The sequence below is a fragment of the Quercus robur genome, chromosome 2 (genome assembly GCF_932294415.1).
Source record: "Quercus robur chromosome 2, dhQueRobu3.1, whole genome shotgun sequence".
NCBI classification, from domain to species: Eukaryota; Viridiplantae; Streptophyta; class Magnoliopsida; order Fagales; family Fagaceae; genus Quercus; species Quercus robur.
The window spans coordinates 92,088,024-92,112,938 of record NC_065535.1 but is presented as its reverse complement, the minus strand read 5'-3'; the positions used below and the strand labels follow the sequence as shown (position 1 = coordinate 92,112,938).

The window sequence follows — 24,915 nt, the reverse complement described above, 5'->3', positions numbered from 1 at the left end:
AATTCAGTAGAATTAGAACCTAGCAACACAAAAAAAAATAGGTTCATCAATACAAAATTTCCCACTTAAAAATCTATTTTCACACTTAAACGGTTTTATCCTAGATAATATTGGCATATCTACAATTCTCCATTTATTCACCTAACTTTCCAATTCACTTTCAGCTTTGATCAGATTTCTAGACTTAAAAAGTATTACTACCTAATCAGATTTTTCCATTAACATAATCATAGATATTCATGAAACTTCAATATGGCCGAATAATGAATATCTGATCAATCTGAATGTAACAGCCATATGTTTTATTCATATCTATTCACCTTAATATTATATATATTCAACCTAATATTGGAAACCACGTGATAGCCTTAATTCATCAATTTAGTGGCTTTGTATTCCCTCTTGATGCCGCTGGAATCTATTCACTCTAATATGGTATATATTCACTCAATATTGGAAGCCACGTGATATATATATACATACATATCTGATCAGCCCAACATTTATATCTATTGGTCAAATAGTAGCAGCCACATATTATACTTCATTCACCCAATGACCCAAAACTCCCTTGATGCCGTAAAGCATAAGGACACTGCTGGACACTTATTTGGACAATGACTATGGTGGTGAAAAGAGTGAGACTATAAACAATTATATATAAACTACAAGCAACCTTTTTCCTTTCACATGATGACAAACCAATTTATAAAGTCCAAGCCTATTAGATACAATTTCAAAGCTCTTGACATGCAGCCATATTTGACCATTCTTTATCTAATATTATAACAATATGGGACATCTTTTCCCTTATTGTAGGGATAGGTGGAGATTCATCCCCCATGAGACCAACGTCTCTTCCATGACACATGCCTATATGTACTTGCCTAGTCTAAGTATGATAACAATCATAGGATTCCTATTTCCATTAATATAGTCATAGAAACCATACCTATAGTCTCTTCTCACAGCCACAGTGACAGAAGGCAAAGTTTAGTAGTCTGCTGAAGCAAAAAGGAAGCCTCCATCAGTAAAATACACGTGTGACTAAAGAAGAAGAAGGTTAGGGTTTTCAAGGCCCATATATTTATTTATACTACCTCACTTGGGCTTCATATCCCATAGTATTTATATTATTTTTAATATCTTAAACCTAAATCAATTTAATCCATTTAATTGTAGGCCTCCTTTATAATTTACGTATAATAATTTAATTGGTATCAAAATTATGGGGTGTTACAAATAGACCTAAACCAACATTTCGTTAATCATGATAATGACAAAAGGGGAAAAAATTATTTCTCAAACAGTGGTAAAACACTAATAATTTCGGAAAAAAGTTGTATTTGGCTATTTTTGCTAGTGAATATAGAACTACTTATTTAACAATTATATCAAATTTTTTTTTTTTTTTTTTTTTTCATTTTATGAAAGGACAATACTCAACATCCATCAACCTAGAAGCTCAATTGGAATTTTTTTTTTTCTTAAGCTCATTTGGAATTTGATTATAACATTTTGGAAGTTTTGAAACCAACAAACCATACTTCCTCAACCCACTGAAGATGATGTTCTAAAATAGCTACTAATAGACCCAGACCAACATTTCATTAATCATGATAATGACAAAAGGGGAAAAAATTATTTCTCAAACAGTGGTAAAACACTAATAATTTCGGAAAAAAAGTGGTATTTGGTTATTTTTTCCAGTGAATACAGTATGACTTATTTAACAATTATATCAATTTTTTTTTTCCTTTTATGAAAGGACAATACTCAACATCCATCAACCTAGAAGCTCATTTGGATTTTTTTTTTTAAGCTCATTTGGAATTTGACTATAACATTTTGGAAGTTTTGAAACCAAAAAACCATACTTCCTCAACCCACTGAAGATGATGTTCTTAAATAGCTACTAATAGACCTAGACCAACATTTCATTAATCATGATAATGACAAAAGGGGAAAAAATTATTTTCTTTATACTATGATGTTCTTATTACTTTTGTGTTTGTGTGTTCTAATAAGTATTATTGTTTCCTCAAAAAAAAAAAAAAAAAAAAAAAATCAATTATTTACTTTCTCAAAAAAAAAAAAATTCAATTATTTAGGATATACTAAAATGGAACACTATGTTCTTTTGAATTATAGAAATCCTCAATGATTTATGTTATATGAAATCTTGCAACAATTTTGTTTTAATGGATAACATCAAAAAGTCTATCAGAATATCATCTATTATTTTGTAGCGAGATCTAGTTTTGATTTTATATATATTCATGATTGAAAATTTCCATATTCAAAGTTATAATAGAAATTGAAAGAGTAAGAATAATCTCTCTATAAATAAATTGCTAGACTATTGATTTTTTACTCATTCCTGGCCATATTGGTATAATTCAAAATTATTTATCAAGTCCTCTACATGGTTTAGTTATGTCATCTTTTTTGTCTTATTTTCTCTGTTTTGGGCCTACTCTTTAGGGTTTTGACCCATTATATGTTGGTATGCCAGTTTTTTTTTTTTTTTGGGTATTATTGCATTTTTTTTTTTTTTTTATAGATATCATGCGAAACTCTTTTTCTTCTCATTAGAGATATTATGAGAATGAACCTACTACTGAATTTAATAAGGTCAAAGCATTTACTCTATAATAATTGCTTTTATTATTAGCTTAAAACACTAATTAATTTTTTAATATAAACAGAGTTTAAACTCCTAATCTTTAATTTAAGAAACTTAATTATTTGAGTTAACTGGAACTCAGTTGTATTTCTACATTTGTTAATACTACTGCACTATCCATTAGGCTTCTTAGGCAGATTGGCTATGAAGTTTCATAGAAAAGCTTGCACACATGAAAATATCAAAGAAATGCTTGAGCTTTTGGAGGTTTGAGGCCTCACACTTGGCTTTAGAAGGTGAAGACATAATATTGGATGATGTCATGATCATCCAACAAAAGCTCTCAACAAAAGTAGTCCTAATTTAGATTGTGACCTTGTCACCTTGCTGAACAAAGAGCTTCCATCACAATGGAGAGTGTAGTGGTTTGACATCAAATCGTACATCGACAAATATGAGAAAGACACAATTCTGAATGCTATTTTAGGGTGGGTTAATTTGGTAGGAAGTGAAATAAGAGGGATGGACAAAAAGAAGAGAAAATAGGAGGGAAAATGGGAAAGAGTATTGTTTGGTAAAGGGGGAGGGAGAGAAATTTTTCTGGTGGGGCCTAGGCATTTTCCACGTGAGCCCACACAAATTTGTCTTTCCAAAATGGAGAGAAAATCGGGAGGAGGGAGTTTGACGGTGAAATGACAAAATCCAGTTGTTTTTGTTTTTTTTAATGGTTTTCTAGGCGTGAATGTTGCCTCCCTTTTTTTTTCATTATTTTTTTTTCTTTTGATTTCCTGGGCGTGGGTGTGGTGCTTTGTGGGTTTTTTTTTTTTTTTTTTTTTTTTAAATAGAAATGATTTTTTTTAATAAATTTGGGTGATTTTTTTTTTTGGTTTTTTGGTTGCTATCACTTTTTTGTTTTAATCGGACATCATTTTTTAACAAGGATATATGAGTAAATTTATATAAACTTACTTTTTCCATCCTTTCACTTTTTCACTCCCAACCAAACAAAAATGAAGAAAATTAAAATATTTTCTATCCTCCCACTTTTTTATCCTCTCACAATTTTCTATTTTTTTTACTTTTCCATCCCTCCAACTAAACACACTCCTAAGGACTAGGGGTGGAGCCAGGAATTTTGGTTTGGAGAGGCCGAGTTACATATTCATAAATACATACATTTACACAACTACATATATTGATACATACATACATTTTATATAAACTTTAATGCATATATGCAAATTATTTAATTTGCCACTAATATGTACAAAAGGTTTTACCATTATTAAATATAATTTTTTTAATGTTTTATTTTAGGAGTGCTATCAAACCCTAACATTAAATATCCTTTATTTTTTTCACAACATTTTAGGATCTGTTTGGGATCCGCTTATTTTGCTGAAACTGAAAACTTTTTGTTGAAAATACTGTAGATAAAGGTAAAAGTTAGCTAAAGTAATACGGTGGAACCCATGAATAGTACCAAAAAATGTAGTGAGACTCATGAATAGTAGTAAAAATAAGTTGAATAGTAAAATAAGTTAGCAAAAATAATTTTTGCCAAACGAACACTAAATGAAGCATTGACAAACAATTGGAAACTTAACAACAGTAGCAATAACAACAAAAGACTTGGTCCCAAATTGAAAAGGAAATAAAAATTATATATTTATGTCCAAAAGAAAATTTCTTTTTGAGTATTGTCACTTATATATCCTCACTGTAAGTAGTTTTTTTCATTTAACATTTTGCGAATAAATCAAGTATTGGCAAACAATTCGAAAATTAACAACAATGAAAGACTTAGTCCCAAATAAAATAAAATAACTCTACGAGGAAATTTATTTTACTAAAAACATACTATTTGAAATCAACAACCAAAACTTACCAATTAAGAGAGAAAAAATTAAAAAAGATTTTTTTTTTCATTACAAGGCAGATAGTTTGTTGTTCTTAACAATTATTTTTTAGAACCCATTGTTTAATTAGTTGTTCAATACGTTTTTGCAGGGGCCAGCTCTTACTTTTTGGAGGGGCCAACTATCAATTTTAATGTCTAATATCTAAAAAAATTGTAAAATATATATACATTATAAAGTATTTAGAAATTTTTTTGGGTGGGTGGGCATGGCCCCCCCATAACTAAGTGTGTGTTTGTATTCAGCTTCTGCGTCCACGTTTAGCTTTTCATGCGTTTCAGCTTTTTTTTTTTTTTTAGCTGCACTTATTGACTTTTTGTCCGTGAACAGTACATTTGTGCACTGTTCATAGACCCATAAATTACACTTTTTAGCAACTTTTTCATTAAAAATGGGTCTCACGGTACTATTCACACATTTAAAAATTATTTTGCTATAGTGTTTTCAATTTTCAGTTTTCAATTTCAACAAAATAAGTTCTATCCAAACACACCCTAAGTGTACCTCCGCCGTAAGGACCATGCCATATATTATTATTTTGAACTCACTAAAGATCATTTCAACATATATAGCTCAAGCCCAACTTCAATAAAGATCTAAGGGAATCATTAAGGTAGCTATCAAAGAAAGTGATACGCCATATGTCATACATCATACATCACAAAAGAAAAGAACTCACTTGTACCTTTATGTCAGGGGCTGGTGGAGTAATCTGGACCTCACCGAAAACTTGAGCAAGAGACAAATTGAGATATGGTTAAATAGCTAAGAGCATCTTTAGTAAATTAGGCAAATTTTCATACTGTTTAGAGAATAAATAATAATTTTTACTTTTTAACTATTCACTTTTTCAAATATGCTTTCTAACAGATTCTCTATCTCATTCTCTATCTCATTTAAATATTATTTCTTCATTTATTATTTATTCTTTTTTTTAACAACTACACATCTTCCAACATTATTTTATTCAATACCTGATTATTATAATAGGAAAAAAACATTTGAAGAATGAACAGTAGCTCATCAGACTTGATGAGCTACTGTTCATGAGCCAAAAAAAATTCTAGGTATAGAGAGTCCATTGGAGACTTATTTTGTGGGTTTACTCTTTATAGTAGAGATGATTTTGTGTTTAGTTCTTTTGGTGAAGATGCTCTTAAGGCTATTACACCACGCAATAGCAAATTAAAGGTTGATTTGAAACTCGGCGAAAATGCACTTTTCGTCCTTATATTTTGTCCCAATTTTTATTTTAGTCTCTCTCTCTCTCTCTCTCTCTATATATATATATATATATATTGACATTTAGTCTCTATTTAGAAAAACGTTATCTATTTTAGTTCTTTTCATCAGTATCCTAACAGCAAAATCTTAAATGGTAGATGAAACTATTAAAATAATAATAAAAAATTTTATTTTGGCATTAAAAAATTCTACGTTAGCATCTAAATTAAAAAAATTAATTCATTAATTTTAACTAAAAAAATATTAAAAACAAAATTACTTTTTTGTATTTTTAGTTTTTTTTTCTCCCAAGTTAAAATATAAAAATGCATCTGAGGGAATATGCGATTAAACTAGATGAATGCAATTGGAGACAAATTTTCTTATTAAACAAACACCTCTTAGTCTCTCTCTTTGTCTCCAAATTCAATGTCTACGGCGGCAGCACCTCCACTCTTTGCCCCCACAATCTTCCCCAATCTTCCACTCCCACCAAAACCTTGCCGTTCCAGAGGCTCACTCCAATGGCTTTCACCAAACCTAGATTCCTCACAACCCAACTGTCCAGCACACCCACTATGGAGCCCGTTGAGGTGGAGCACAACGATGGAGGTGGAGAGAGACAGACTCAGATTGGTAGAGGTGGAGATCGATGGTGTTGGTTGGGTTTTATGGGTAGATCTGGATTTTTTGGCCATTGGTGGGGTTTGAAGGTGGTGGATCGGGGTTTGGATTTTCAGTTTCATGTGGGTTTGTTTGTATTGGGAAATTGCAAGAATCAGTTGGGTTTGAAGAGATTTGGATCTTATGGTCTTTGTTTTTCTTAAATTTTTTGGGTTTGAAATTTATGGGTTTGTTTCTAGGTTTGAGATTTGTACGCAGGGTTTGATTTTTCATTTTCTGGGTTTATGTGATGTTCTGGGTTTGCTAGAGATTAGGGGTGTCAAATGGGTGCGTTTGGGGGCATAGTTAGGTTGGATATATAAAACTCATTTACTTATTAAAACCTATTTAACTAACTGCTTCTAACCACCGGGCCTTGTAGTCCAAGTGGTACCTGGTTTACCATGAAACCGTTAGCTCGGGAGTTCGAGCCCTCGCACCCGCATAAACAATTACCTAAAAACTAATTGCTTCTAACCCAAATTCAACCCAATCCAATTATTATGGGTAAATCCTAATTCACCCAATTATCCAATTATCAAAATTACTAAAATGTCATTAAAGTGAAAACCCAACACTTTCTTGGATTTCCTTTTCCACTCTCTCTAGTCTCCATTCTTGAGATTAAAAAATTCCACATAAGCACATTCACATCAGCAATTATATTAAAAATTCAAATAAAAAAATATTTTCTTTTCTTTTTTATTTTCTCTCACTTTCTTGCCAACCAAACAGTGCAACAAATACAAAGAAATGTCATTTCAAGATCAAAACTTTCCCGGGAAAAAGGAAAAACAAAGAAAAAACTTTTCTTTACAATGGCCTTAGTTGGATATGAAGAAGAGAAGAGGAGATTGTGGAATGAGGCTTGGGATGAGAGAAGCTTGAAAAGCTCGGCGTTAGCAAGGCGAAGGTCAGCGTTCTTGTAGCAGAGAGACTTGGCCTCAGAGAGAAGATTAATGAGGCGAGCTCGGCAGAGATCGTTGTGGTTGTTGAGTTCTTGGTACTGGAGGATCAATTGAGCTTGGTGGAGGGGGAACACGTGGAAGGGCTGCTCATGAGGGAGATCGAGGTGGTGGTGGTGGTCGATTATGGTGATTTTGGCGGGAAAATAGAGTGGTAAAGGGAAGCGAAGTCGGTGCCGAAGTTTTGGTTTTCGAGGTGAAGAGTAGTTTTGACAATTTCTTCACGCGGTGGAGTTGATGTGGCGGTGGTCGTGCTAGTGGTTGATGGAGGAGACGCGTTGTTCTCCATTTGTCTGAAATTTTCCTGAGTAACAAACAGGGAAAAGAAAGTGAAGGGGTTTCTTTTTTCTTTTTCTTTTTTTTTTTTTTAAATGGGAAGGATTAAGTTGAATTTGCGTAAATTGTTTTTGGATTAAATGGGTCTCATTGGGTTTTTAGTTAAAACTCAATAATCATTGAGTCTAATTGGGTTGATGCCCATTTAATCCAACTAATAATTGAGTGGGTTTGGGTTCAATTAGAGTGGATAGGTTTGGGTGGGCAAATGAGTTTGGGCTGACTTTGCCATCCCTACTGGAGATTGATGGTTGGGTTTGGGTTTCTGTTCTTTGTGTTTTGAATCTTTGAAGATCTTTGTATTTTGTACATTTGTGCCCTTAGATTTTACATGTTCCATGTTGGGTATGTTCTTGATTTTTTAATTTCCTTGACAACCAAACATATTATTTGAGGAAGAATGTGAACTTTTTCTTCATGATGACTGGGAAGAACATAATGTAATTTTTTTAAATTTAATTTCTTTATTAAATAATTTGAAGTTTAGAATTTTATGTTTTAATTGTTTAATGCCAAAATAATAATTTGATTTGGCATTTTTTAACGTCAAAATAAATTTTTTTTTTTAATAGTTTCGTCTGCCACTTAGGATTTTGCTATTAGGGCACTAACATAAATGACTAAAATAGATGGTGTTTTTCTAAATGAGGACTAAAAGTGATAAGAATAAAATGTAGGGACCAAAATGAGAATCGGGACAAAACATAGAGACGAAAAGTGCATTTCTACCTTAAAACTTTTAATCTCAACCTTGAATAATAAAAAATTTTAACCTTCAACTTTTTACCATTTTTTTTTTAAAACTTCTCTCTTATATCCAATGGTTAATTGCGCAGTGTAATAGCATATTGCTATCGCACCAGATCTCAACCCACAAGAAACTAGCCAAATGTATTATGTGCACTCTGTAGACGACTAGATGTTGCTTTCAAGCCTAAGTACGCACGTCTTAATAAATGGCTTACGAAAGTCACTAATTTGATACTGATAATTGATGATGTTTGCTGTTTAGTTCATTAACATTTGATGTTCTTAAAAAAAAAAATCAATTTCTAACATGTATATATAAACCAATATCCAACGCTACATATATAGTAAAAATGTAGTCGTTACGCTTTATCAACATGGGTCCTTCTATTTCCACTCTTTCTATCATTTTCCCACATCAATTTTATTTTCTTACTTTAGTTTCAACATGGAATCATCAATATATTTAATGATGCTAATGTTCTTTTAGGTTGGTGAAATATATATCGCCAAGTACATTGGGCAGGAGCACCCTTCTGTAAAACCTTTACCAGCAAACATTTTGTTATTTTTGTAAAAGTGGAAGCTTTAATACCAATTTGTTGAGAATAGCATAAACATAAATAGCTATTTGTTGCATACGTAACCAAATAAATATGGATAGTTTTACGTGGTTTAGCTCTTGGGCTACGTGGTGTTGAGAAGAAAATTTCACTAACAAAAGATTAAGGAGATTACAAAGCCAAAAAGCTCTCAATCACCAAAATCAAGTGACTAAAGAAACTTTAAACTCTCTAGATCAAAGTCACCGCTTAGAAATTTATACAAAAATACCGAAGAATAGAGAAGCCTATTCCAATACTGCGCCACTAATATAATTGACAATATATATTAGGTCTTGCTACAGTACAAGTACCCTATAAGGAATAACATTCCTTATGTCGTTTAAGGCTTAATGCCTATTCAATTGGAGTCCATTACGTGCCCAGTACAAAAGTATGAGTTTGGCTTACTTTCAGGACTTTTTAAAAAGGAATTTCCTTTTATTTTAATGAGAGACTGCCACATCATATACTAACTAAATAAAATGTGAAGATTAAAACTTACTACCACTTATCATTGTATATTTAAAAACAAAGACAAAGTTTAGCTACAAAATTAGTTGTAGGCTTAGGCTACAAAATTAGTTGTAGTCTTCATGCATGCAAATTTTTTAGAAATTGAAGATCAACAGCTAAATCATCAAAAAATTATTTAAATTGTAAGTTTTTGTAGTTTAAAATTATGCATGAAATATATACTTATAGATCATATAGTAAATAATATCCGATTGACACAAAATTTGATATGTGTATTAAAAGCGTAAAGAATGAATTTAAGGCTTACTGCCTATTTGATTGGAGTCCATTATGTGCCCAACACAAAAGTATGAGTTTGACTTACTTTCAGGAATTTTTATAAAGGAATCTCCTTTTATTTTAATGAGAGACTGCCATATCGCCTACTAACTAAATAAAATGTGAAGATTAAAATCTACTACCACTTATCATTGTATATTTAAAAATAAAGACAAAATTTAGCTACAAAATTAGTCGTAGTCTTAATGCTTGCAAATTTTTTAGAAATTAAAGATCAACAGCTAAATCATCAATAAATTATTTATATTGCAAATTTTTGTAGTTTAAAATTATATATAAAATATATACTTAAAGATCATATAGTAAATAATATTCGATTAACACAAAATTTGATATATGTATTAAGAGCGTAAAGAACATACAATTCAATGGTTAGATTTTCAAAATATGTAGTAATGTTTATTTTATTGAGTAAGGTTGTAGCCTAATGCTACAACTTTAGGCTACAACCAATTTTGTAGTTAAACTTTGTCCTTAAAACAAAAGGACATGTCCAATTAAAAATGTACTGGAAGTAAGCCCAACCAATAACTTGGGAAGGAATAAAACATATGTGGCACAAGAGCACCTTAAATTTAAGCCACCAATTATAACAATTATTATCATAATTTCCACACAAAAAAAAAAATAATCCCAAATTTGAACATCCTCAAAATCTCTCACTATACACTAATCAAACTGTTTCCCGACAAACACCTTAATTTCCAATAGTTTTGGGTCGGAACATGTCTGTAAAAGCATTCCAACAAAAGCCAAATTAAATTTTACAAGAAAGTTGGGTTGAAGTTTCCTCCCCAAACGGATTTAAAACTACAGTTGCAGGACACTTAGGAACTTAAGAGATCTCTCAAGATTCACTAGTCAACTAAATTGGGACAACATAGAATTAATACACATGAGAGGTGCTACATTCACAACATTTTCACAACAAATCATAGGTGGTTAGTTGTTATTAGTTTTAATTTGAGCCTACAACCAATTAAAATAACTTTTTTCACTCTACCAATAACAGCTCGTAACAATCTATCACTTAAAATTTGTTATGAAAGTATCGTAATATACGCCACTCATAGTGAGGGAAGAGAGGGGGAAGGGACAAATGTTAGGTAAGTAACAAGTTTTTTGTCACTTTATTCCTATTTCTCTCTCCTGTTTGATTGGTGACAGGTGAGTAACATTTAGATTTTTTTTTTTTTCAATTTTGTTTTGGGACCACTTTTACAAAATATAAAAGCAAAAGATGGGTCTTTGTTTTTATTTTGAGAATTGAGATAATACGTAGTCAATTTCGTACTGGAGGTTGTACTGGTTTGACAGTAAGTGGATTAAATTGCCACACCACTTCCACCTAACCATTTAACATCATTGACTAAATAGTTAGATAAGAAAATTTGAAAGACACAAAGCTGAAAGTACACAGTTGTAGTGCATTAGCAGTGAAGAAACCAAAGACGCAAGAAAAAAGAAGAAGAAGAAGAAGGAGAATAAAAAAGTTGCAGTGGCAGCTACAATGGATAGGAATGGGATCTAAATTAGAAAAGGGTATAGAAGGAAAAAAAGAGAGAAAGATTTGGAGCACAGATCTCAGTCATTAAGCACCAAGTCAGTGAGTCACAGGCCCATTTTTCTCATCTTCTTCTTCCTTTTCTGTTTCTTTTTTCTTCTTGTTTGTACCAGTCCAAAACCTCTTTACCGGTCGAAATGCCTGGAATATCCTGAAATGACCAGAACAGACCGGTACAACCCGATATCTGAGGCGGTACGAATCACAGCAGTTTCTGTACCGGTGATGGTTCCAGTATGAAAATTTTCGGCCGGTACGGTACGGAATTGACTACCTTGATAATACGTCCCTTAATTTGTTGGCTTTAAGTGTGGAGGTCATATTCCATCCCATTGAACATTGAAGTAAGAATTGCGTTTCCAACTTTGACAACTATTTAGTCCTTTCATTCTTTTTCATCTACTTCAAGGAGACTACGGCTCTATGCTGACTGGAACCTAAGTCTTACAACTTTGGTCTTTTATATAGCGAAACATGTTTAGCTACATAATTAAGATTTATTTTATTTTATTTTATTTATACAAGATAAAAATTCTACTCTAATCTAACTAAGTGTTTATGAGAGTGTAGAAACAAAATCGATAATACGTATGCAATAATTACATAAAACTTAGCTAAGTTCTACAAGAACTCTAAGTTAATAAGCAAAAGAATAGAGAAAATCTCTCAAATTAAACTTTTATTGATAACAATTTAATAAATCACCACCTTCATGTAATTAAGGATCATTTATTGAAAAAGTTCTCGAACTCCTTTAAGAAAAAGAAATAACAAAGTGCTACTCTCTACTAGAGAAAAGAAAGCAACTTAATTAGGGAAGTAAAAATAAATAAAATTCTAATTCAACTAAGAAGAGAAAAAAAAAATGTCATAACTGATTTGCATCATCTTCCCTTGGGTTGGAAAAAAATTCGTTCTCGAGTTTTGAGTCTTCATTAGAATTTATCTCCATGATTGGAAATAAGATGCTTCACATGTATAGATATATGACAGATTTATGTGGTTAAATGTCAGATGTATAGATGTGACATTGCAAGCTTCAAAAGGTAGGTATTAGAATTAAATTTATATAAAATTTCCAAAGGATATTTTTTTTTGAGCAGCTAGCTTGTTTTAGCGTGAATTTGGATAGCGGCAGTGGAGCGTTTCTAGTGTTTGTGTTTTTGGCTAGGTCCCACGGCACTGTTTACAATCCAGTCAAAAACACAAAAACATGCATATCAATGCATTTTTGGGTCCTACGGCACTATTCACACCTTTAAAAATTATTTTGCTATAGTGTTTTCAGTAATAAGTTTCAGTTTTCAGCAAATAAGCAGTATCCAAATACACCCTTACTCTCCCATGAGAAAGCTATGAAAATTGCCCAAACAAAAATGTTAGGAAGTATGTATTTAATGATTAAATTTACCATATTTCAATAATTTAAACTTTTGGGATAATTGGTAATGTTGGATCTCACCTATTAAAAGGAATTAAATTTACCAATTGTTTTTGCTATTTATTTTCAATTATTAATGAAATAAACTCATAAATTTTTGCTACACTCACAACAAATACGTATCGATCAATAGTACTGATATCTCAACAGGATCCTTATTTAAAAAATAATATTAAAAAAAACTCACAAAATTTTTTTTGAGAATAAAAAATCTCATAATTGATCGCACAAAATTTATTTAAAGGTTGGTACAACAAGATTCAAAATTCTCCATAATTTGAATATACCATGCCTTTTTCAAATTTGAGTGGGTGCGACACCCACTCAACAATATGTGGCTCCGCTACTTCCTTCTAAGCTATAAGGTCTTACGTAGTTATTAGTTATGACCTTTTCTTATTTTTGTCTTTTTGTATGCCTCATTGCCTATATAAAGCAATCCAAAGTAGGCCGGTTTCGAAAATCCATCAACACTGCATTCCTCAACTCAAACTTTCTTAATTTTTCCTTTAGCTTTTCCTTTTAGGTGATTCCATCACTATGGATTGTCAGAAACAACTGCAATCTGTGCTGCAAACTTCATCATCCGAGATGAAGCCTCAAGCCAATGATGTCGTACATGAACGACGATCTGCCAATTATAAGCCAAACATATGGAACTATGATTACCTACAGTCTCTTTCTAGCATATACGACATAAGAATCCTTTCTAATATCTTCCATGAGAATATTATTGTGACTAGAATTTTTGTGCCACAACTTTTACAACTTTTATATGGTGAACATTTAATGAACGTTTATCCTTTTAGTTACCTATATTTTTTTTCACAACTTTGATGTTGTGTCAACATATTCTCTCATCTTTTATTTCAAAAAATAATTATGGCTTCTTTTTCTGATCTATTTCATACTCTACCATAGAGAAATTATAATAGCTTCTTAAGCAATTAGTTTCTATAGTATAAAATATGACTCTTAACACGTTATTGTATTTGCTTCTAAAATTATAACTCATCAATAGGGAATATAGGTGCGTGTAAATAGACCCCAAGTATTCAAGTTATATTATGGATAGAGTATTTTTCTAAACTAGTTTAAAGAAATTTTTTCTACTTATTATATGACAATTCGTAAGATCATTCACGTGTCATATTTAAAAACTTTATGACTTACTAAATCAATGGAATGACTAAAAATGAATGTGGAGGTAGTAGGAATTTTGTTTCCTAAACTCTATCACTTCATTATTGTCCATTCTCATCTTTAGAGAGCCCCTCTGCACGTAATTTTCACTAACACAATTAAGATTTGGGACAATGGTGTTTTTGCAGGGCCAAGAATATGAATGGCGGGTACAGAAACTTAAAGAAGATGTAAGGATAATATTTGCGAATGCAGTGGACTCTGTGGCAACGTTTGAGCTGATCGACAGCGTAAACAAGTTAGGCCTAGCAAGCCACTTTGATATGGAAATCAAAGAGGCTCTAGACACCATTGCATCCACTTAGAAGAAAATTTCTAGTCCAGAAGAGGATCTCTACACTACTGCACTATGCTTTAGGATTTTTAGGCAGCAAGGCTATGAAGTTTCTCAAGGTAAAATAATCTTTGAATTTAAATCATGTCATTTATGTAGCCGATCCTAACAAATCTGTTGAAAATTCATAACTGACCCCAAAAAACTTAGAAACTAAAACTTGGTTGTTGTTTGAAGTCCTAATATCTTACACCAGAACATTCTGTGCAATTCAGATATGTTTAGAGGCTTTATGGATGAAAAAACTGGTTTGTTCAGAGAAAACACGCACATAAATATCAAAGAAATGCTTGAGCTTTTGGAGGCCTCACACTTGAGTTTAGAAGGTGAAAACATTCTGGATGTGGCTAGAGATTTCTTAACTGCAACTCTCAAAGAAAGCATTTCCAGTTTAGATAGTGACCTTGCCAAGCAAGTGGTCCATGTTTTGGAACTTCCATCACAAAGGAGAGTACAGTGGTTTGATGTCAAATGGCACATCAATTCATATGAGAAAGACATTCACATGAACTCGAGCTTACTTGAACTTGCTAAACTTCATTTCAACATAGTTCAAGCCATACTTCAAAAAGATCTAAGGGAATCATCCAGGTAGGTTCCAAAGAATAATGTGATTTGTGAATATATATCTTATACACCAAACTCACTTTGCATTGCACAAAATACTAATTAGCATGAAGAGAAACAACTTAATTACTTGTACCTTTGTATCATTTAGGTGGTGGAGAAATCTGGGGCTCACAGAGAACTTGAGTTTTGCAAGAGACAGACTAGCCGAAAGTTTTATGTGCTCAGTGGGCCTTGCTTTCGAGCTTGAGTACACATGTCTTAGAAAATGGCTTACGAAAGTCGTTATTCTAATACTGATAATTGATGATGTTTATAATGTTTATGGCACATTGGAAGAACTAAAGCACTTCACAAATGCCATAAATAGGTCAGCATTGCAGAATATTATTGCTGAAAACTTTCAATATAAAATAGGGTTAAATATACTTTTAGTCCTAAACTTTTGGGTTGGTTTCATTTTGGTCCTCACATAGTTTTTTTTGTTTTACTTTGGTCCTTGCTAATAAAATGCTTATGGATCACATAATTATAATAAAAAATAAATAAACTACTTTAGGCAAAGCACCGTGTAGCTTAACTAACACTTCCCTAGTATTTTTTATGGAAATGTTTAGGGTTTGAATCATTTTTCTTCAATAGGCTCTTTAAAGCCAATTTTGGAGAGCAAACACACCAAACAGTCACTCCAACAGATTCTCTATCTCTATATTTTGGAATGGAGTTGCTACAGTACCTCTTTTGAAGTAGAGAATATTGTAGCGTTTACTGTAGTACTTTCAAAAAATTTTATCTATTAAAATAATCACCTAGTTGAATAAAAAAATCATTTTTTTCTCTTTCCTCCGTTTCTCTTTCTTCCTCACTCTCTCTTTCACTTCTCATAAGAAAAGACTCTCTCTTTTCTCATCATAAAACAACATAGATGAAGGCCAACTCTCTCTGTCGGCTCTCTGTGTGTGTGTGTGAGTGAAGTGAGATGAAGAAGAAAGAAAATAAAAAACAAAAATGCAAACATAGAGGAGAAGTCAAAAGATCATGGTCAGCTGTGTGTGTGTGAAGTGAGCCGAAGAAAAAAGAAAAAAAAAATGGTAAGCACAGAAGAGGAGGAGAAGTCAAAAGAATGGGGTTCATGTGTGGAGAACAAACAAAAAAGTAGATTAATAGGAGAAGAGTGGGTACTGTGTGAAGTAGAAAAAATAGGAAGGAAAAAGGAAAAAGAAAAAGAAGAAGATAGAGATGATTTTAGAAAGTGAAAAGCATGGATGAAAAAAAAGGAAAAATTATTAAAAAAAGGGAGAAATATTATGTCACAATATTTTTACCATATATTCACAAAAAATTCTAAATGATAAGTTATTATTGTCAATTACAAGTAAAAAATAATAATTTATACGGTGGGTTCAAATTAAAACTAGTAAAAACTTACCACCTAAAATTTGTTGTGAAAATATTACGAACATAACACTTCTCAAAAAATAAAATAAAATGCGAGGAAAAAAATTTAAAAAAAAAGAATTAAGAAAAAACTAAAAAAAAAAGATTAAAGAAATAGTAAAGAAAGAATAAAAAAAAAATAATATTTAAGTGAGATGGAGAAAAGATATAGAGTCTGTCAGAAAGTGTATTTGAAAAAGCAGATAAGCAAAGGGTAAATGTAACTGTTCACTCTCCAAACAGTACAAAAATTTGGAGAAGCTACTAGAGATGCTCTAATTATTAAAAAGAAAAACGTAATATTAGATAAAAGTTTACTCTAAAAATAATTAAATGAAAATGAAAGTAATTTTCTTTTCTTTTTCTTCATCCCTCCCCCGTCCAAGTTTCTTTGCAACCAAACATGTGTTTTGGGGAGAGGGGGGGGGGGGGGGGGAGTGGTAAAATAGACAAAAGAAAATAATTTTTTTACATTTAAGTATTTTGATAGAAAATTTTTAGCTGACATAGCCTTTTTCCATAGTCCCAACTATGTAGTAAAATGGTGTTTTTTTTTTTTTTTTTTCAAATAAGTGATACATAGGCATTATGTTAGTCATGCGAGTAATTTTTGTCAATTAGGTGTTGGCAAGGATAACAATGAAGCACACAAGTACGAAAATGAAACAAAAAATTGAGGACCAAAAATACTTTAAGGCCCTGTTTATTTCAATGTAAAAAAATTTCAAGGAAAATTATTTATTTTCTGATGTTTAGTTATTGTAGGGTCACGTTTTTCAGTCCAGGCCCAAGATGCATGAGACCTTAGATCATTGAGCCCAATACAATGAATTTATAGAGAGTGGGCCAAAGAGCTAGGTTTTAGTGTATGGACAATAGTTAGCACGGTGTTCTTCACGATCAAGCTGAGGTGGATTGAGTTTCCCAGAGAGGATTGGTCCTCAGCACAGTCCGATGAGTTTTTTCTGGTGCCTCTGGTGTATTGGGGGGTCTCAGCCCCCACTGTCTGTCTCCCTTCACCCCCTTTTTATAGTAGTTTCCTTCCTCTTGAATGGGGTTCTTAGAGTAGGTACTTGTCCCATCAGCCCTCCCCTCTACTTGTTAGGAGTGGTTGTAAAGACAGAAAAACATGGCTATGTCAAGCACAAGGCATTGAATGAAATCATGGCAGCCTTTCCCTCTGACATTTCCATTTTTCCCGTTGTCCTTTTCTGCTTTAGTACTTTTTATGTTCCGTGAAATGACCTGGAGGGTCACTACCAATGGCAGGTTGCTCCCTTTGTCCTCGGCTACATCCATGCCGAGGAGGGGTTTTCCTTGGACTAGGCCCTTGGCCCAATGTGAAAATTGACATGGACCTCCTAGTCTTTTATCCCCCACAGTTATTTTCCTGAAAATGCTCAAAAAATATTTGTTGGAGTTGGTCTCATATGAAAAATCATAAATTTTGATATTTATATTTAATATAAATATGAAATAGAAACTTTGATTTCTCACTTTAATATATTAATAAAATAACTTAGATCAACCTGCACAATCAATTTTTTTTTTTTTTTTTAAATTACACTAATAAGCATATTCAAAATAAGAGTGTAACAAAAAAAAAAGTAAATAAAAATAATAATTAACAAAAGCTATCAACTGAACTAGCATTTACAAGGATAATTACGTACGTACAAACAATTAAAACCTCTAAGTGATACTTATAAAGTTTTTTTGAGAAACTGTTAAAAGTGTGGAGTTGATTCCCATAATTTTGAGGCATTATGTGGGTTTTTTTTGGAGGTTTTATAAGGTATTTTCATCATTTTAATGGTTTTTTAGGGGGGTATATATATATATATATATTTTTTAGAGGGTATTTCAATCGTATGTGTCGGGACACGATTTTTAACGACCCCAGGGATGACGTTGGGCTCATAAGTAAAGGGCCCGAACAATATGATTTGTAGAGAGTGAGTTTGGAAAGGCTGGACCTTGGTCATTGGGCAACGGTTTAGTCAGGATTTTCATGGAAGCCCATACGAAGGTGGATTTGGCCTGTATAGCTAAGCCTTACACGGATGTGGTTTGAAAAGTCTGACTCCTCGGAATTAATCCGAGGAGCATTATCTTCTCACCATTCTTCCTCCTTTTTCTCCTTCTTTTTCCGAGGCCTCCCCCCCCCCCCCCCCCCCTCTCTCTTTTTAACTCTCTTTTCACTTTTATACTAGTATTCACTTCCCATTCTTCATCTACGTGTCAGTTTCTCCTTATTTGGGGTAATTACTCGTCCTATCAATCCATACGTCAGAGTGGTTGGGAAAAGCTGGATAGCATGGTATGGAGTATGGGCTTGTCAGGCGCTAGGCTCCACATTATGGTATTGGTAGCCTTCTCGTTTGTACTGCTTTTGTACTGAGTTTGTCCTTTTCTTCAGGCGTTTTGTGAGGTGTTGAGCGTGAGATCGTCCTCGGCCACATTCTTGGGCCATTAAGGGGCTTTCGTCATACATTCTCGGCAGTAGGCTCCTCGGCTTGGGTTTTGGGCCCTTAATGTGAAGTGGGCTGGGATTTCAAATTTCAGGCCCCACAATAGCCCCTCAAAATCCTGCTTCCCGACTTTTAGTTGGGGAGGAGGGTTTTGGTGATGTTGGGCCCGCCTTGCGGTTTGCTCAAGTTCCACACCTTATTGCTGTTTGTGTTCTTCCATTTGCATGGGAGATGTGTCGAATTTAAGAGGCATTACTTTATTCTTCACTCGCGCAGTGTCCTTTGATGTTTCAGTATTCGAGGCGCGCCTTCACGAGGACCTTTAAATCTTGTGGTGGCGGATGGTGTTGGAAATTGTGCCAGAGCTGCCTTGTGCGCAGCGTTTCTTGGGAATCTGCTCAAATTAAATGACACCACCTTACCCTTTATATAAGCAGGATAGGTGGTTATTCTCCTGGCATATAAACCCTTCTGCTCTCTTCAAAATCATAATCTTTTATCCATAACCAGTTCCCACATCCAGTGTCGTCTTCCCTTAGTGCAATATGTTTGAGGCTTGGGTGGAGGTGGAGGAACTTCACCCGCCACAGAGGCACCGGACCCTTCCAAGACTTAAGGTGGTGTGGTCTGGGCAGGGGAGGCACAGATTTAAGGTGACCTCCCGCTTGGATAAGGTGGGAACGGTACCCCCACCTCTTTCAGTCAAAATCCGAAGCAGGTTCTGGTCACATCAGATTTTTGGTGTGTCAGAAGAAAGAATTTCCACCATCAGTGCCGTCTGCTTTATCGCAGGCATGATTTTGTGGAGGCTCCTCAACTTCCGGCTCCCGGCACCTTTTCTTCAACGGTGCTGGCCGCAAGTTGGGTTCCCTACACCTTTTCTTCAGCAGCGCCAGCCCGGAGTCGGGCTCTCTGTACCTTTTCTTCAACGGTGCAAGTCCTAAGTTGGGCTCTTTTGCTGCCTGAGTTGAAGGCATGTAAAAGTATTGAGGAATGGCTTCCTTCGATAAAATTTTGGAGCGGCAACACGTCTCTTCTCTGCATATCTTCTTCGGCTTTTCCTTCATCCCCTTGTATCTCTTCTTTTCGCTAGTGTAGTTAGTTTCAGTATGAGCTTATTTAAACTCTTTCATTGTACACTGTACTGTTCTTTTGTCTTAATAAGAAATGAATTTGCTTACTCTCAAATACTTTTCTTTTCTGCAACAACTACTTGGTGCATGAATATTAAATGTACACTTTCCTTTAATGATACTTAGAGCAGGAAAAAACCTTAAAATAAATTCCTACTAGTTTGAACTTACTGACATTATCAAGTATGACAATGGTAATTCTTAATAGATTAAACTCCTGGAACTAACTGAGATAACAGCTGAGTGCTTCGTAATGCATGCAAGGCGACCGTCCGAGAACGATAAACTCTAAATAATTCATCCGAGAGGGTAGCCGAGCAGTGAGGGACTTCGACTGTGTTTTTGGCAACATATTGCCCTATATTGCATCAATCCCCTTGGTATTGAGGATCCGAGGGTAGACTGGGGAATCCATGCAGTTTAGGGGTTAGCCCAACTATCAATGGGGAATTCTCGGATAGATTCTAAGGTCCATGTAACGTCCAGGTCGTGCCCAAACCCCATGTTGTCTGTTCTAGGTAGTTGGTTTCCCCATAGGCTTGAGTCCGAGGACCATGCAAGGCCTTAGTTCTATCCAAAACTTTGTAGTTTTTCTTTTAAGTAGTTGGTTTCCCCATAAGCTCGAGTCCGAGGACCATGCAAGGTCTTGGTTTTGTCCAAAACTTCGTAATTTTTCTTTTAAGTAGTTGGTTTCCCCATAGGCTCGAGTCCGAGGACCATGCAAGGCCTTGGTTCTGTCCAAAACTTTGTAGTTTTTCTTTTTAAGTAGTTGGTTTCCTCATAGGCTCGAGTCCGAGGACCATGCAAGGCCTTGGTTCTGTCCAAAACTTTGTAGTTTTTCTTTTTAAGTAGTTGGTTTCCCCATAGGCTCGAGTCCGAGGACCATGCAATGCCTTGGTTCTGTCCAAAACTTTGTAGTTTTTCTTTTAAGTAGTTGGTTTCCCCATAGGCTCGAGTCCGAGGACCATGCAAGGCCTTGGTTCTGTCCAAAACTTTGTAGTTTTTCTTTTAAGTAGTTGGTTTCCCCATAGGCTCGAGTTCGAGGACCATGCAAGGCCTTGGTTCTGTCATATTTTTTCTTTTAAGTAGTTGGTTTCCCCATAGGCTTGAGTCCGAGGACCATGCAAGGCCTTGGTTTTGTCCAAAACTTGTAGGTTTTCCTTTAAGTAGTTGGTTTCCCCATAGGCTTGAGTCCGAGGACCATGCAAGGCCTTGGTTCTGTCCAAAACTTGTAGGTTTTCCTTTAAGTAGTTGGTTTCCCCATAGGCTTGAGTCCGAGGACCATGCAAGGCTTTGGTTCTGTCCAAAACTTGTAGTTTTTCCTTTAAGTAGTTGGTTTCCCCATAGGCTTGAGTCCGAGGACCATGCAAGGCCTTGGTTCTGTCCAAAACTTGTAGGTTTTGCTTTTAAGTAGTTGGTTTCCCCATAGGCTTGAGTCCGAGGACCATGCAAGGCCTTGGTTCTATCCAAAACTTGTAGTTTTTTCGAAAATTAGCCCCTCGACCAAGGTGGGGAGAGTTAGCTTGAGGTTGGAAGCCCCTAGAGCTGCCCATGCCATTGGCACTGCGAGACGTAGCCCCTAGCGGAAGTTTATGTCGGAGCAACAACTGCATGTTGCTGGAAATGGAGGAAACTTCGCGGACCTCTGCTTGATAGAGACTTGACTCCACCGCCTCCTGCGCCAACGCGCAAGCCTTCCCACAGACGGCGCCAATTGTAGGGACACGATTTTTAACGACCCCAGGGATGACGTTGGGCTCGTAAGTAAAGGGCCCGAACAATATGATTTGTAGAGAGTGGGTTTGGAAAGGCTGGACCTTGGTCGTTGGGCAACGGTTTAGTCAGGATTTTCATGGAAGCCCATACGAAGGTGGATTTGGCCTGTATAGCTAAGCCTTACACGGATGTGGTTTGAAAAGTCTGACTCCTCGGAATTAATCCGAGGAGCATTATCTTCTCACCATTCTTCCTCCTTTTTCTCCTTCTTTTTCTGGGGCCTCCCCCCCCCCCCCCCTCTCTCTTTTTAACTCTCTTTTCCCTTTTATACTAGTATTCACTTCCCCTTCTTCATCTACATGTCAGTTTCTCCTTATTTGGGGTAATTACTCGTCCTATCAATCCATACGTCAGAGTGGTTGGGAAAAGCTGGATAGCATGGTATGGAGTATGGGCTTGTCAGGCGCTGGGCTCCACATTATGGTATTGGCAGCCTTCTCGTTTGTACTGCTCTTGTACTGAGTTTGTCCTTTTCTTTTCTTCAGGCGTTTTGTGAGGTGTTGAGCGTGAGATCGTCGTCGGCCACATTCTTGGGCCATTAAGGGGCTTTCGTCATACGTCCTCGGCAGTAGGCTCCTCGGCTTGGGCTTTGGGCCCTTAATGTGAAGTGGGCTGGGATTTCAAATTTCAGGCCCCACAGTATGATTTGAAAATATTTGGGTCATTTTTTAGATTCAAGGCTATTTCAATCATTTTGAAGGTTTAATGGATAATTCGGTTATTTTAAAGGATTTAGAGGTATTTAAGTAGTTTTGAGCACATTTTGGTTATTTTGGAGATATTAGGGGTATTTTTGCCATTTTAGAAAATTTTACGGTACTTTTGTCATTTTAGATGTTTTAGACACATTTATGTGGTTAGTTGTTATTTTGATATTTTGAAGGTTTCAATGGTGTTTTGGAGGTTTAAGGGTATATTTTTCATTTTGAACAATTTGGTTATTTGTATCGTTTTTTAGTTTTCTATTTAAGATTGAAATAAGTCAAAATGTTTTATTCATATCCCCTAAAACGAGTAATATATTTTCAATTGAAGAAAATATTTTTTCTGCTCAAGGGAAAATGATTTCGATTTTATCAAAATTTTCGACCATTCTAAAAGCTTGAAAACTAGAAAATAAAAAATAAAAAATAAATTTTCGAAAGATATTTTATGCCAAAACAAAAAATGCCTAAATCTATAAAATAGGCAAATAATTGTTTTACAACATTAATAATTATGCTTACCAAAATATTTAATTCAGGTGGGATGTTAGTGAAACTCAACAGCTTCCAGAGTGCATGAAGACTTGCTTCCTAGCTCTCTACAATACTACTAATGAAATCGCTAATGAAATTCAAAAGGAGAAGGGTGCTTGGAACCAAGTTTTACCTCATCTTAAAAAAGGGGTACTCATCTGCTCATTTTCCATAATATTTGGAATTTACTCATTTGTTCATTTTTCATCATGTTTAATTGGAATACATGTATACACAATAGGTAAAGATCATCTTATTGAAATTATAGTGAATATCTTTTTCTTTTTTCTTTTTTTATAGTGGACAGATTTTTGTAATGCATTATTTGTGGAAGCAAAGTGGTACAACATGGGCTACAGTCCATCCCTACAAGAATATCTAAGTAATGGATGGATTTCATCGACTGCCCATTACTTTTGGTCCACGAATTCTTTTCTATGGGACATGAGGTAACAAACGGGATGGAAGATTTTCTGGAGAAAAACCAAGAAATTGTGTATAACATATCTATGATAATTCGACTTTGCAATGATTTGGGGACTTCAGCGGTAATTACTCTTTCCTTATACAACAGTTTGTAGTTTTAGCATTTTCCAAATAATTATTTGTAGATAAAAATGTGATGTTATTGATAGGTCCTAATTAGAAATAATAAAAATTTTCCTCATCAATAATTTGTAAAAATATTATAAAATAGTTTATATATGTAGCATTACTTATAAGAGAAAAGAGTAATATTACAAACATAAACTATTTTACAATATTTTTATAAACTGTTAATAAAGCTTTAGCATTTTTCAAATAATTATTGATAGATAAAAATGTGATGTTAATGGTAGATCCATATTAGAACTTAATAAGAATTCGCCACATCAATAATTTATAAAAATATTGTAAAATAGTTTGTGATGATACCATTACTCATTCTTTTTTGGTCATATAGAACATTAATTAATTATTATGTCCATATTAGAACAAACTAATTGGTATAGTAACTTGAAATAGGGTGAGAGAGCAAGAGGTGATGTTCCCTCATCAATCCTATGTTATATGAGAGAAGCTGATGTTTCAGAAGAAATTGCACGGAAGCACATCGAAGACATGATAAACAAGAGTTGGAAGAAAATAAATGGGCAATGCTTCAACCAATTGCCAATGCTGCAATCATTTGTCAATATTGCAACAAATAATGCTCGTGTGGCACATAGCCTTTACCAATATGGAGATGGGTTTGGGGTTCAAGACCGAGACACTCGGAAAAATATCGTGTCTTTACTGGTCGAACCTCTCTCCTGCTCTACTGAATTGAAATGTCAAACTATGGAAAATGGGTCAATTTGTCAGCTATGAATCTACGATGTTACAACTTAGAATTGTAATCTGGATGGTGACTTGAATAGCTAGGTTAAGTGCATGGCTTTGTCTCTACAATAATGCGATGAACGAGTGCTTGGATTGTAAGGTGTAATCAATATTCGGTTCATAGTTAAATAAAAGTGCTTTTAAAACATTTATATTTGATGTTTCGATTGATATTTTCGACTCTTTGAGTGTCTGTGACCACTACGATTTCCTTCATCTTGTTGATGTTGACTAGGAACTCTAAAGTTATGGCTATGAAAAAAAGATAAGAATCTCTGCAGTAATTTCGTACTACAATAACCACCAAAAGTATCATATTTGAGAGTGAAAAACAATAGAGATAGTGAGATGCCACTGGTATTGATTTTTTCTTTTATTTTTTCCATGGAACGAAAGGAGGTTAAAAAAAAATCGTTTTTTATTTGAATGGAACTCCTTCCTTAGTGTGTGTACATTTATCAATTAAATGAAATTGTCTATAACAATTGAGA

At 34.2% G+C, this 24,915-nt stretch overlaps 1 pseudogene; it reads left to right on the top strand.

The window, feature by feature from the left end:
• Positions 1 to 13,380: 13,380 nt before the first annotated feature.
• On the top strand, positions 13,381 to 24,697 carry LOC126715833 ((E,E)-alpha-farnesene synthase-like; annotated as a pseudogene).
• The last annotated feature ends 218 nt before the right edge of the window (positions 24,698 to 24,915 follow it).